Below are 12,420 nucleotides of genomic sequence, written 5' to 3' on the forward strand. Positions count from 1 at the left end.
TTTCAAACTATCAATTCACTATTAAGTAACGGGCGGGCCGCAAGAATGCCAGCGCCGATGCCCTGTCCAGGATGCCTCACCAGTCAGACACTGAAGAAAAAGTGGATGACCTGGAGGAGATTGAACTACCTGCTTTTCATCGGAATGGGATGGTCCACGAGCAACTAGCCTCCAGGAGGCCTCGCGGTAAAACGTTAAACCCCCTGCCTCACCACTGCTGGAAGGAGACCCAGGACAGCGATCCGGTTGTCAGCCGTATCAAAGAACTGATAACCCAGGAAGGTTCCTCCCTGGAGAAGGAAGCGTCTCTCCAAGCCAAGCAGCTGTGGAATGAGAAGAGCCGGCTGTTCATCTATAGAGAGAAGCTGTGCCGGAGGTACGTCAACCCCAAAACCCATGAGATGGTATGGCAGATAGTGGTGCCCAAGACAGACATCCAGATGGTGTTGGAGGCCTACCATGATCAGGCGGGGCACTTTGGCTAGAAGAAGCTAGAAACCCTGCTGAAGTGTCGGTTTTATTGGGTAGGAATGCGCAGTTCCATTGAGAGGTGGTGCCAGAATTGTGGACCCTTTAGCCTCAGAAGAAAAGACTACAGCAGCCAGAAGGCACCCCTGCAACCCAGAAAGACAACTCGTCCCTTGGAGATCGTGGCCCTGGATCATGTCAAGCTGTCACCCAGCAGGTCAGGATATTCCTATGCCCTGACCATGGTGGATCACTACTCCCGGTTCCTGGTGGTCGCCCCCGTCAAGGATCTGATGGCAGAAACTGCGGCGAAGACATTTCAGGCATACTTCTGCAGGCCCCATGGGTACCCGGAGCAGGTGCTGACAGACCAAGGCTCAGCCTTTGAGGCCGAATTGTTCAAGGAGTTTTGCCATTTGTACGGGTGTAAAAAGATCAGGACTACACCGTACCACCCCCAAACCAACGGTCTCTGTGAAAAGATGAATAACATCATCATCGACCTGCTGAAGACCATACCACTAGAGGAGAGAAATCAGTGGCCAGACCTACTACCTGACCTGGTAGATTTGTACAACCACATACCTGTGTGTTCCACCAATTGTACTCCGGCATATCTCATGCGTGCAAGACCTGGAAAGTTGCCCATGGACCTGGAGCTTGGTGTAGTAGAACCAGAAGCAGATATGTCCACTGAGGACTGGGACATGACCAGGCAGGAGCAGTACAGAAGAGTAGAGGCCTGTGTAGAAGACAGTCTCACTCGGGTGAGGGACAAGCAGGAAGCCCACAACAATAAAAGTGCACCCGCAGAACCCTTCACACCAGGAGAAGTGGTGTTAAAAAGAAAAAGGAGAAACCACAAACTTGATGACCAGTGGGAGAGAGAACCCTACACTGTGTTAAACTCAAGGTTTGATAATAGGAAGACCTGCCTAATTAGTAGAGACGGAAGAAGAACGATTGCAACAGTATCCAGGGACCATCTGAAGTTGTGTCCAGGTCTGCTAAAACACCAGGAGGAAGTGCCTCTCACCGTACCGGAGGAGCCTAAAGAAGCAGTACTCCATACTGACTTAGGAGATTTCCCTGCAGATTGGCCTCAACTAGGAGGAGCAGTAATCATACCTGTAATCACCTTCTACCCACAGCAAGAAGAACCTGTAGGTGCCCCAGAAGAGCCTGCTCAAGAAGAGTCCCCGGAAGAAGGATCCTCGGCTGGAGCAGAGCAAGAAGGTCCAGCTAATGGTATACTTGCCAGTCCCGCAGAGAGGCCAAGGCAGTCTTGTAGCCCCTCCACACCTAGTACTGACAGAATGGGAGGTAGTGCAAATACTAGTGCCTCACGTATCCCAGTATCACGCAGGTCCACACGTTGTACCAAAGGTCAGACCCCTGTCAGATACAGAGAGTAAGAAGGAAACTGACAGTGTAGATAGTTGCCCCTGGGGTATTGTATTGTATTGTATTATAATGTGTATTTTCATGTATATGTATTTATTAACTTGTGTTTTGCCTTATAATGGACAATCTTACTGAAATGGACACTTTTCTTGTTTACCTCTAACTACCCGTCAGGGTACATAAAAGAACTTTGTGGCTGAGGACTATGTGCAGCCCAAAAACTATCTCTTGTAAATAATTGCACTCCCTGGAGTGCCCCTTTAGGTGACCTCAGAAGGAAAACCTGTCTGGTGTGGCACTAACGGAGGTCCAACTCAGGATCTCCATGCCCTGCAGCCACTCCAGGGCCTACGTGGAGGGTTTGTGACAGGTCCCTCAAGCTACCAAGTACTCTTCCCTGTGAGATCTACATCCTGTCTAGGAACCTCACCACAAGAGACTTGGATTCTGGGGTTGCTTATTAAATTGTATACATATATCTGTTCTTTATAATGTTTTATATGCAACGTTCAAGCCAAATTGCCTCCCATAAAGGGAAGACTGTTATTATTGTTGTTATAAAAAGTACTTCAGTCCAGGAGTACTGAGCTTTGGTAGGGGGGAATGTGGCGCCCCTGCTGTGCATTGGTGCCACAGATCCAAGAGGGGTGCATGGACGGATTCCTCCACAAGAGGCCCTCATGGCATTCACACACCTCCACTTTCCACCTCAGACCACCAGAGGGAGCCCGGATAAGGATATAAAAAGGGAAGGTGAAGCTAGGCAGTCAGTTCTTGCAGTAGATGAGCCTGCGAGAGGTCAGCCTGCAGTGGAGCTCAGTCTAGAGAGAGGTCAGGCTAGTGAGTCAACAGCGCGCTGGCGCCATAAGAGCGGAGAAGAGTAGCAAGGCCTACTGCCAGTGCGAAGCCTAGTGAGGGCCCCAAGCGGCTGAAGGCAAGAGGAGTAGCGAGCTACATAGGGGGCAGAGGAGCTTAGCCAGCTCACCCCAAGACCATATACCGGAGACCGGGTCCGCTTCTGCAAGGATCTCTAGGACTAGCAGAAACCACCGGAACGCCTGGAGAACTATATGTCCCAGGAACACCAAAAGCTGACTGATATACCAGGGTCAGGAGTCACTGAGGCCCGAAATTCCAGGGAATGTGAACTCCAACAGAAGGCCCCACCACCAGGTCAGCCGGTGCAAGACCGAGACGAAATTAGGCCTAGCTCCAGGCATGTCATAAACTTACTAGGAAAGGGCAAGAAACAAGAGGCCCCACACCCGCTCACTGGGGAGAGTCCTGAAATGCACCCTTCACCATACAGTGCCCTGGACCATGCCTGAAACACCACAAGTAAAGGTACTGAAGTGAACTGTCGTGTGTGTGCCTATTCTTCTTCTGACCCGGCTGGGTCCCCTCTGTCCTGCATCCTTTCTCCTATGCTGCCCTGAGGCCCCGCTCCACCTGTGGGGAGCCGCAACAACTAAGCTGCCGGACCACTGGCCTCAGAGGACTGTAGCAGCGCTGGTGATCCTTACCAGACACCACGGGTGGCGTCACGAACTTTCCCCTTTCCCATACACCTTTTCCCACCATTCCTTCTTCCTTTTAAAGAGTGACCCCAGGGTATGGCCTCGGGAGCCGGCCTCCACGGCATCCCCCAAAACTAACAGTAAGGCCCAGGCGCCGAATCGTTCCCTTCCCCTGGGCGCGTCAATTACAAGGCTATTCTATGAAATAGGATAGGGGATTCCTCACTTTAGAAGACAGTGGTTGGCCCACAGTCTAGTCTACTGTAAATGTGGTCAAGCAGTACACACCTAGTGTGAATGCTGTGGTCAGTCAGCCCATTTTTAATTATTGACGGCCTTCGGTTGAAACTCGAGCCATGACGACTGGATGAATTAACGATCTTTAGGAAGATCAATTTTGTGAAAGACTACCTAGGTCCACTAGGGTCTTCTCCACCGTTATCTTAATAGTGTAAATCCTTTGGATTGGCTGCTGGTCTTCCTCTTTGCTTTCTTCCTTCTATACTTCAAAGTGTGATGTCCTTTTCCAGTGATTGCTGTCTTCCAGTCAATCCTTAGACTAGTGTAAATGCTGTTGTCAGTCAGTCCACAACTATTTCAAACGCTGTGGACTGTCAGTAATTTTAAATGTTGTGGTCATTCAGTCCACAGTGTATTCTTAATAGTGTGGTTAGTCTCTAGTAATCGCGGTATTGATTGTTACACCGCTGATTACAAGGCTATTCTATGAAATAGAATAGGGAATTCCTCACTTTAGAAGTCAGAGGTTGGCCCACAGTCTAGTCTACTGTAAATGTGGTCAAGCAGTCCACACCTAGTGTGAATGCTGTAGTCAGGCAGTACACACCTACTGTGAATGCTGTGGTCAGTCAGCCCATTTTTTATTAATAACGGCTTTCGGTTGAAACTCTAGCAATGACGACTGAATGAATTAATGATCTTTGGGAAGATCAATTTTGTGTAAGACTAGATAGGTCCACTAGGGTTTTCTTCACCATTATCTTGATAGTGTCAATCCTTTGGATTAGTTGCTGGTCTTCCTCTTTGCCTACTTCCTTCTATTCTTCCGAGTATGATGTCACTTTCCAGTAATTGCTGTCTTCCAGTCAATCCATAGACTAGTGCAAATGCTGTTGTCAGTCAGTACACACCTAATTTAAATGCTGTGGACTGTCAGTCCTCTTAAATTTTGTGGTCAATTCATCCACAGTGTAGTCTTAATACTGTGGTCAGTCTCTTGTAATCGCGGTATTGATTGTTACACCGCTGATTACAAGGCTATTCTATGAAAAAGAATAAGGGATTCCTCACTTTAGAATACAGAGGATAATGAAAATAAATGTTCCTTATGTCTCTACCTAAGATATGGTTGTGTTATACTAGGAGTTGTGTATAGAAAATATACATATGTAAACCACTAACAGTATATTCTCATGTATCAGAAAGGTGTTGTCACACCTCCACAGGTCTAGAACTTATGCCTAGACTGACTATTATCAGTAATTAATATGAATATTAATTACCTGTTATGTGACTTCCACATTCTTTTCTTGGAGTCCACAAGGAAACATTTCAAATCCCACCATGTCAATGGGCATCAGTCACCTGTAAATATTCAAAAGAGTGATAATATGTTCCTGCTACATGCTATACACACCAAAAACTATAACACTCTAGGGACAAAATTACTTATTTCAGAGATAAAGTCTGTGGTCAGTCGGTCTGCATTTTATTATAAAAATTGTAGTCAGACAGTCCACAGTCTATTTTAAATTTTATGCTCAATCGGTTCACAGTCTACTGTAAATGTGGTCTGGCAGTCCACATCTAGTGTATATGCTGTGGTCAGTCAGTCACTCCATTCTTTATAATTAATGGCCTTAGGTTGAAACTCGAGCCATGACGACTTGATGAATTAATGATCTTTAGGAAGATCAATCTTGTGCAAGATTAGAAAGGTCCACTAGGGTCTTCTTCACCATTATCTTGATAGTATCAATCCATTGGATTGGTTGCTGGTCTTGCTCTTTGCTTTCTTCCTTCTATACTTCAAAGTATGATGTCCTTTTCCATTGATGGCTGTCTTCCATTCAATTCTTAGACTAGTGTAAATGCTGTTGTGGTGTTTAGCTGGGCTTGGTAACACAGATCCTAGAGGGGTGCATTACTGGATTTCTCCACAAGAGGTCCTCACAGCATACACACACCTCCACCTTCCACCTCAGACCACCAGAGGGAGCCTGATAGGGATATAAATAGGGAAGGTGGAGCTAGGAAGCTGGGTGATTCAGCAGTTCCTGCTCAGACACAGAAGAAGTCAATGCAGTCTAGCCAGAACAGAGTTCCTGCTCACAGCCGAAGAGGGATAGAGTTCTCAGTTTGGTTCCTGCAGAAGTCTGTCTGCAGAGGGAGGCCAAGCTAGACTCAAGCAGCTCAAGTAAGTGAGCCCAAGGTGTGCCGACGCCTGTAAGAGCGGTGAAGAGCGGCAATCTACCGTTAGTGTGTGTAGCCTAGTGAGGGCCCGAGCGGGGCCGAAGGTGAGTGGAAAGTGAGTAACATTGGGGGCAGAGGAGCTTTACAAGCTCACCCCAGAAGCATATACCAGACACCGGGTCCGAGTCTACGTGGATCTTCATGACCAGTAGAAAACAACCAGAATCTCTGGGGAACTACAGGTCCCAGGTTCACCAAAAGCTGATAGGTACCAAGGTCAAGAATCACGGAGACCCCAGAGAATAGGGAGAGTGATCTCCAACAGAAGGCCCTATCACCAAGTCAGCAGGTGCAGAACAGAAACCAAGTTAGGCCTAGCTCCAGGCAGGTCAGAAACTTGCTGCGGGGAGGCAAGAGACCAGGGGCCCTACACCCGCTCATTGGGGGGATCCTGATGTGCACCCTTCACCCTACAGTGCTCAGGGATGTGCCTGGATTTCCACCAGTAGGGAGTGCTGAAGTGACTTTCGTGTGTGCTCCTGTTCTTGCTCTGACCCGGCTGAGTACCCTCTGTACTGCATCCCCCCTCCTACGCTGCCCTGAGGCCCTGCTCCACCTGTGGGGAGCGATCCCATCTAACCTGCCACAACACCGGCCTCAGAGGACTACTGCAGCGCTGGTGATCCTCACCAAACACCACAGGTGGCATCACGAACATTTACAAACCTATTATCCCAATACACATTCCCCTATTTTCAGTTGTCCGCCCTGGGCCACGGATCGGGCCAGCCACCGTGATAACCCCCAAGCATCTGTGGGCCCGGCTGCCGAGTACCCCACAGCCCCGGGCGCGCGATACTGTTGTTAGTCAGTCCACCACTAATTCAAACGCTGTAAACTGTCAGTCCTTTTAAATGTTGTGGTCATTCAGTCCACAGTGTAATTTTAATAGTGTGGTCAATCTATTGTTATCGCGGCATTGATTGTTACACCGCTGATTACAAGGCTATTCTATGAAATAGGATAGGGGATTCCTCACTTTAGAAGACAGAGGTTGGCCCACAGTCTAGTCTACTGTAAATGTGGTCAAGCAGACCACACCTAGTGGGAATGCTGTAGTCAGGCAGTCCACACCTAGTGTGAATGCTGTGGTCAGTCAGCCCATTTTTTATTATTGACGGACTTCGGTTGAAACTGGAGCCATGGCGACTTGATGAATTAACGATCTTTAGGAAGATCAATCTTGTGCAAAACTAGATCGGTCCACTAGGGTCTTCTTCACCATTATCTTGATAGTATCAATCCATTGGATTTGTTGCAGGTCTTCCTCTTTGCTTTCTACCTTCTATACTTCAAAGTATGATGTCCCTTTCCAGTTATTGCTGTCTTCAAGTCAATCCATAGACTAGTGTAAATGCTGTTGTCAGTCAGTCCACACCTAATTTAAATGCTGTGGACTGTCAGTCCTCGTAAATTTTGTGGTCAATTGGTCCACAGTGTAGTCTTAATACTGTGGTCAATCTCTTGTAATCGCGGTATTGATTGTTACACCGCTGATTACAAGGCTATTCTATGAAAAAGAATAAGGGATTCCTCACTTTAGAATACAGAGGATAATGAAAAGAAATGTTCCTTATGTCTCTATCTAAGATATGGTTGTGTTATACTAGGAGTTGTGTATAGAAAGTATACATATGTAAAGCACTAACAGTATATTCTCATGTATCAGAAAGGTGTTGTCACACCTCCGCAGGTCTAGAACTTATGCCTAGACTGACTATTATCAGTAATTAACATGAATATTAATTACCTGTTATGTGACTTTCCACATTCTTTTCTTGGAGTCCACAAGGAAACATTTCAAATCCCACCATGTCAAAGGGCGTCAGTCACCTGTAAATATTCAAAAGAGTGATAATATGTTCCTGCTACATGCTATACACACCAAAAAGTATAACACTCTAGGGCCAAAATTACTTATTTCAAAGATAAAGACTGTGGTCAGTTAGACTGCATTTTATTATAAAAATTGTAGTCAGACAGTCCACAGTCTATTTTAAATTTTATGCTCAATCCGTACACAGTCTACTGTAAATGTGGTCAGGCAGTCCACATCTAGTGTATATGCTGTGGACAGTCAGTCAGTCCATTCTTTATAATTAATGGCCTTCGGTTGAAACTCGAGCCATGACGACTTGATGAACTAATGATCTTTAGGAAGATCAATCTTGTGCAAGACTAGATAGGTCCACTAGGGTCTTCTTCACCATTATCTTGATAGTATCAGTCCATTGGATTGATTGCTGGTCTTGCTCTTTGCTTTCTTCCTTCTATACTTCAAAGTATGATGTCCTTTTCCATTGATTGCTGTCTTCCATTCAATCCTTAGATTAGTGTAAATGCTGTTGTTAGTCAGTTTACAACTAATTCAAACGCTGTGGACTGTCAGTCCTTTTAAATGTTGTGGTCATTCAGTCCACAGTGTAATTTTAGTAGCGTGGTCAGTCTCTTGTAATCGCGGTAATGATTGTTACACCGCTGATTACAAGGCTATTCTATGAAATAGAATAGGGTATTCCTCCCTGTAAAAGACAGAGGTTGGCCCACAGTCTAGTCTATTGTAAATGTGGTCAAGCAGTCCACACCTAGTGTGAATGCTGTAGTCAGGCAGTCCACACCTAGTGTGAATGCTGTGGTCAGTTCGTCCATTTTTTTTATTAATGACCTTCGGTTGAAACTCGAGCCATGACGACTGGAAGAATTAGCGGTCTATGGGAAGATCAATTTTGTGCAAGACTAGATAGGTCCACTAGGGTTTTCTTCACCATTATCTTGATAGTGTTAATCGTTTGGATTGGTTGCTGGTCTTCCTCTTTGCCTTCTTCCTTCTATTCTTCCGAGTATGATGTCCCTTTCCAGTGATTGCTGTCTTCCAGTCAATCCATAGACTAGTGTAAATGCTGTGGTCTGTCAGTCCACACCTAATTTAAATGCTTTGGACTGTCAGTCCTCGTAAATTTTGTGGTCAATTGGTCCACAGTGTAGTCTTAATACTGTGGTCAGTCTCTTGTAATCGCGGTATTGATTGTTACACCGCTGATTACAAGGCAATTCTATGAAATAGAATAGGGGATTCCTCACTTTAGAAGTCAGAGGTTGGCCCACAGTCTAGTCTCCTGTAAATGTGGTCAAGCAGTCCACACCTAGTGTGAATGCTTTGGTTAGTCTGCCCTTTTTTTATTAATAACGGCCTTCGGTTGAAACTCGAGCCATGATGACTGGATGAATTAACTATCTTTAGGAAGATAAATTTTGTGAAAAACTACATAGGTCCACTAGGGTCTTCTCCACCGTTATCTTGATAGTGTCAATCCTTTGGACTGGCTGCTGGTCTTGCTGTTTGCTTTCTTCCTTCTATACTTCAAAGTATGATGTTCTTTTCCAGTGATTGCTGTCTTCCAGTCAATCCTTAGACTAGTGTAAATGCTGCTGTCAGTCAGTCCACAACTAATTCAAACACTGTGGACTGTCAGTCCTTTTAAATGCTGTGGTCATTCAGTCCACAGTGTAGTCCTAATAGTGTGGTCAGTGTCTTGTAACTGCAGTATTGATTGTTACACCGCTAATTACAAGGCTATTCTATGAAATAGAATAGGGGATTCCTCACTTTAGAAGACAGAGGTTGGTCCACAGTCTACTGTAAATATGATCAAGCAGTCCACAACTAGTGTCAATGCTGTGGTCAGTCAGTCCATTTTTTATTATTAACGGCCTTCGGTTGAAACTCTAGCCATGACGACTGGATGAATTAATGATCTTTGGGAAGATCAATTTTGTGCAAGACTAGATAGGTCCACTAGGGTTTTCTTCACCATCATCTTGATAGTGTCAATCCTTTGGATTGGTTGCTGGTCTTCCTCTTTGCCTTCTTCCTTCTATTCTTCCGAGTATGATGTCCCTTTCCAGTAATTGTTGTCTTCCAGTCAATCCTTAGACTAGTGTAAATGCTGTTGTCAGTCAATCAACAACTAAATCAAACGCTGTGGACTGTCAGTCCTTTTAAATGCTGTGGTCATTCAGTCCACAGTATAGTCTTAATATTGTGGTTAGTCTCTTGTAATCGCGGTATTTATTGTTACACCGCTGATTACAAGGCAATTTTATCAAATAGAATAGGGGATTCCTCACTTTAGATGACAGAGGATAAGGAAAAGAAATGTTCCTTATGTCTGTACCTAAGATATGGTTGTGTTATACTAGGAGTTGTGTATATAAAATATACATATCTAAACCACTAACAGTATATTCTCATGTATCTGAAAGGTGTTGTCAAACCTCCGCAGGTCTAGAACTTATGCCTAGATTTAATATTATCAGTAATTAATATGAATATTAATTACCTGTTATGTGACTTTTCACATTCTTTTCTTGGAGTCCACAAGGAAACATTTCAAATCTCACCATGTCAATGGGCGTCAGTCACCTGTAAATATGTTCCTGCTACATGCTATACACACCAAAAAGTATAACACTCTAGGGCCAAAATTACCTATTTCAAAGATAAAGACTGTGGTCAGTCGGTCTGCATTTTATTATAAAAATTGTAGTCAGACGTTCCACAGTCTTTTTTAAATTTTATGCGCAATCATTTCACAGTCTACTGTAAATGTGGTCAGGCAGTCCACATCTAGTGTATATGCTGTGGTCAGTCACTCAGTCCATTCTTTATAATTAATGGCCTTCGGTTGATAGTGTCAATCCTTTGGATTGGCTGCTGGTCTTCCTCTTTGCTTTCTTCCCTCTATACTTCAAAGTATGATGTCTTTTTCCAGTGATTGCTGTCTTCCAGTCAATCCTTAGACTAGTGTAAATGCTGTTGTCAGTCAGTCCACAACTAATTCAAATGCTGTGGACTGTCAGTCCTTTTAAATGCTGTGGTCATTCAGTCCACAGTGTAGTCTTAATAGTGTGATCAGTGTCTTGTATTTGTGGTATTGATTGTTACACCACTAATTACAAGGCTATTCTATGAAATAGATTATGGGAGTCCTCACTTTAGAAGACAGAGTTTAGCCCACAGTCTAGTGTACTGTGAATGTGGTCAAGCAGTCCACACTTAGTGTGAATGCTGTAGTCAGGCAGTCAACACCTAGTGTGAATGCTGTGGTCAGTCAGTCCATGTGGCGCCCCTGCTGCGCATTGGTGCCACAGAACCCAGAAAGGTGCATGAATGGACTTCTCCACAACAGGCCCTCACTACATTCATACACCTCCACCTTCCACCTCAGACCAGCAGAGGGAGCCCGTTAGGGACATATATTGGGAAGTTACAGATAAGTGTTTAGTGAGTGTTCAGAGAGGAACACAGCTCTGAGTGAGCAGAGAGGGTGCCGATGCTCAGAGAGCGGTAAAGACGCAGCACGCCAGCTGCTAAGTAGTGAGGGCCCCGAGTGTGGTCGACAGCGAGAAGAAAAGGAGAGTGGAACTCAGGGGGCAGAGGAGCACGGTAAGCTCACCCCGATATTTATACCGGACACCGGGTCAGCGCCTACAGGGACTCTTTATACCCAGTAGGAACCACCGGAACCCCTGGAGAACTTCTGGTCCCAGGTCCACCTAATGCTGATTGTAATACCAGAGCCAGGAGTCACAGAGGTCACAGCGGCCAGCGAGAGTGATCTCCAAAGAGAAGGCCCTACCACCAGTTCAGCAGGTGCTAAGAGAGACAGCAACTGAGCTAGGCCTAGTTCCATGCAGGCCAGAAGCCTAGAGAGTAAAGCTATGGATCAGGAGGCCCTATACCCGCTCACTGGGGAGAGTCCAGAAGTGTGCCCTTCACCTGGAGTACCCTGGACCGTGCCTGCAGCATCACCAGTAAAGGTACTGAAGCTTACCCCTGTGTGAGTGTCCATCCTTCCTCCGGGACCGACCTGCCGTCTCTCCCCTGCTCCACCATCCAGTACATCCCCTACACTGCCCTGAGCCTGCTCCACCTGTGGGGAGCCGTTCCATCTCAATCTGCCCTAACACCTGCCTCAGAGGACTGTTGCAGCGCTGGTGATCCTCACCAGACACCACAGGTGGCGTCACGACAAATCCCCTATAAATATTCCCCCTTCTTTTAGTGACCGCCATGGGCCACGGACCGGGCTGCCACCGTGATATCCCCAGCAAGCAGCCAGAGGCCCGGCAGCCGAGTACCCCACGGCCCTGGGGGTGAGTCAGCTTCTGGTGTCACGAACAGGATTCCGTGCCCGTTGCCACCGGGTACTGTGCGCCTTTATTGAACTGAACTGTGTGTTAAACTGCGGTGAGGAACGCCGCCATTATCGCGCTGCAGCGTTGGAAAAAGAAGGGCGTAACCGTGGGAACCTGGGAGGTGTAACCATTAAAAACGCGCAAAATTGAAGACACGCCCCGCCCCTGACGTCGAACCAGGAAGCGTCAGGTCCTGAAAGGAGCCAGAGGATGCCCTGACGTCAGATGAGAGCGACGCAAGGTCCTGGAAGAAGACAGTTGCCCGCGGAGCTGCGACCTACCTGAAAAGAAAGTGAAGTAGGTAGGCTCCGGTTCACTAGGGGGGTGCAACAATGGCCGA

The sequence above is a fragment of the Phyllobates terribilis genome, unplaced genomic scaffold (genome assembly GCF_046119375.1).
Source record: "Phyllobates terribilis strain yellow unplaced genomic scaffold, ASM4611937v1 Scaffold_4__5_contigs__length_816908805, whole genome shotgun sequence".
Classification (NCBI taxonomy): Eukaryota; Metazoa; Chordata; class Amphibia; order Anura; family Dendrobatidae; genus Phyllobates; species Phyllobates terribilis.